This window comes from Homarus americanus, unplaced genomic scaffold (genome assembly GCF_018991925.1).
Source record: "Homarus americanus isolate GMGI-L3 unplaced genomic scaffold, GMGI_Hamer_2.0 scaffold18581, whole genome shotgun sequence".
In the NCBI taxonomy this organism is placed as follows: Eukaryota; Metazoa; Arthropoda; class Malacostraca; order Decapoda; family Nephropidae; genus Homarus; species Homarus americanus.
The window spans coordinates 4,018-7,500 of NW_024740287.1; positions in this window are offsets into that span (position 1 = coordinate 4,018).

Consider the following 3,483-nt stretch of genomic DNA (forward strand, 5'->3'; position numbering starts at 1 on the left):
ATATATATATATATATATATATATATATATATATATATAATACAGATACACTATTGTTCCTCATACTTCAGCTTGTTTCTTGATATTGTAGTGGATTCTTCCCCTACAAACGCTTTTGTCGCTGAGTAGCCGACCCCGCGAGTTCCCCAGTGTATGCTTCGTGGTCTAGGTCAACCTCTTTCTATCTACAGCCAGTCTTCAAGTTACACCTCCTCCTCCACTCCTGCCTGGCGGCCCTCGCTCCAGCCGGCAACCATGGCGACCCACACCTCGTGGTAACCACTCTTACTACCCACAGCCACCAGCAAGCAAGACCCCCTCCTCCGCTCCTGCGTGGCGGCCCTCGATTCCTCCGGTGACCATGGCGACCCACAAGCTGGTCCTCCTCTGAGCACCCTCACCAAGCAGCTCTCTCTACATCACGCTTGTAACCTCACTGCCACTTCCCAGCACCAAGCTGCACTTATTATAGAATGGATATCAATTCACTAGAGTCGGTGCAGCGAAGAATGACGAAAATGATTCCGGGACTTAGAACCTTCCATATCAGGATAGGTTAAAGAAACTAAACTTGCATTCCCAGGCACAGGTCACTGACCCACATCGGGGCCTGGGAGGCGAAAATGTTAGTCTCTGTTCACCTAGCAGTAAAGTAGGTACCTTTTGTAAATCGAAAGTTGCGAATTCGTATTCAGGGAGTTGTTGGAGCTTCTAATAACTTGATGACATAAACCATTGACTCTTCAGGCTTCTACGCCCTTGACTCTTCAGGCTTCTACGCCCTTGACTCTTCAGGCGTCTACACCCTTAACTCATGAGACATAAGGCAAGCATGAACTTAGCATGCTTCCCTGTTGGGCGCTGTAAACGCTTCTGCGCTTCACCTTACACTAGGATGTAGGGGGGTGCCCAATAAATAAATAATTAAAATAAATAAATAAATAAATAATAATATAAATAATAATTCATAGTAAATAAAAATAAAAAAAATAAATAAAAAATATAATAATAATAATAATAATAATAATAATAATAATAATAATAATAATAATAATAATAATAATAATAATAATAATAATAATAATAATAATAATAATAATAATAATAAAATAATGATAATAATAAAGAACCATAAAGACATACAAAATGAAAAAAAAAAAGATCAAAAGTGAGAAACAATACATGCATATTGAGTTGTCAATAGTTAGCGAAACAATTGAGACCCTGCAATTGTGTGTAAATGTGGCAGAAAGTCAGGTCAGCAACCTGGGACTCGGTCACAATTTTCATGAAGATTATTATAATCTTTTTCTTTGCTATTTTTAATTTATTTTTACTCTTATTTTTTCGCCCCCTAGGCCCCGTTGTGGGTCGATGACCTGTGCCTGGGTGGGCTATTCCCAGTAAAAAGAAAAAAGAAGAAAGAAAAAAAAATCCGCATGTTTCATACACACCTCGTATTGTCCAGTGTTCGAATCCCAGCCTGTGACAAATACGGGAAGGGTGTTATCCAGAAATATACTTTCCTTGGCATGACCCTAACAAATATTTAAGATTTTGCATGCTTCCTTGTTGGGAGCTGTAAACGCTTTTGCAAGCTTCGCCTTGCACAGGATGCAAGGGGGTGCCCAATAAACTAGTCCCTTGAAGGGCAAATCAGAATCTGTCTAGGTGCTCCGGCACCCACCACGATCCAGCATTTTCGAACCCTGTTGAGGTTCATATTAATAGTTGAGAATAGGTGCTTTACATGGATCCATAGTTGTATTTACACTTAATTATACTGGATTTCATAAAATAGTTATTTCAATCATTAAGTATTTTATTTTATTTCTTTATGCTGTTTACCGTGTTGATTCTGCCTGGGAGGGACGTGATGCGTCATTCCCAAGAATTTACTTTCTCTTCGCCACTGATCGGCTCGTTAGTACAGCTAACAGCACCCTCTTTGGTCTCACTGCCCCAGTCCAAGTTGACTTGTGGTAGCTCTTTTATCACGGAGATGGTAATTATCATTTCGTACTTATAGAAAACACAAATGGGATATTGGTGATACAAGCGGAGGACGTGTGCCTCCCTCAATATGAACCATGTTAGATTTATTATTTATTTATTTTTGTTTTAACATTTCACCACCTATCAGCTTAGTTGCCGCTCGGGCAGTTAGTCTGTTCTTTGGGTCAGAGATGAAGAAAAAAATCAATTTTACCTGATAGTCACCCCAACAATAGGTGTCCAATGCCAGGCAAGTCGGCCAGTGTCCTGTGTTGGATCCCTTCTTGACAGTCTTTCGTGGCACAGGAAAAATTTTTATATTGGGTGGGGACAAGGGAGAGGGTTGGCGAGCGAAACAAGCCCCTACAGTTGGGGTGGTTTGAAATAGAGTATGACCAATTTCAGGGATATTTTGAGGCCTTATGCATTTGGGTATTAAGGTGTAGTGGATACTCTCCCGTACAACTGCCACGACAAAGTTCCCTGACAAGCCTAGCCGTCCAGAGTCCGCCAAGTTTCTCTGACAAGCATCGCCGTCTAGACACGCGCCAAGTCTAGACGTCTAGACAAAGGGGACGCGTACTTCCGTTCCACGTCCGCTGGACGTGAATATAAGCTTCCATTCTCGCCATGTCGGGCAGATCAAATTGGACATGCCTTCCAATATCACAACACTACAATGCAATTTCTTAGACAACAGAAAGGCCAAATTATTCATCGACAACCATCTAGGACAAACTTTCAACCTTCATAGTGGAGTTCCCCAAGGCAGTAATATATCGCCGACATTATACACTGTATACACAGCAGACATGCCGCAACCACGGCAATCGGCATATATAGCATATGCAGATGATGTCACACAGATAGTCAGGTACCCAGGAAAATCCAAACAAATGATGGCCATCAGAACAAGCAGAGAAATAGAGATAATAAACAACTATGAACGAAAATGGAAGATAAAAACCAATGTCCAAAAACTCAAAATAATTGACATAGCAAAAACAAACCCCTACCCCATTATTGCCAATAACCAACAAATACCATATGTTGCCAACGGAAAAATATTAGGACTCAAGATAACCAGAAACGGAATAATCCCCCACATCAATGAAAGAATAACAATTGCAAAATCACAACTTACAAAGCTCAGAAGATTCCGCCAATTTAACACCAACACGCAATTGCACCTATACAAAGCACTGATCAGACCACACTTAGAATACTCTCCGATACCTCTGAACACAATCGCAAGAACAAACAAACTTAAATTTCAAGCAGTGCAAAATATAGCCCTCAGAAGAGCGGCAAAACACCAACCACCATACACACAAACAGTACAAGACATACTCACAGAACACGGTATAGACCCACTCAACACTAGAATATACACCCAAGCAAATGCAATATGGGAAAAAAATCCAACAAGAACAGGATCCCATAATAAACCAACTAAATGAGAAAAACAACAACACATCGCACAGAGGG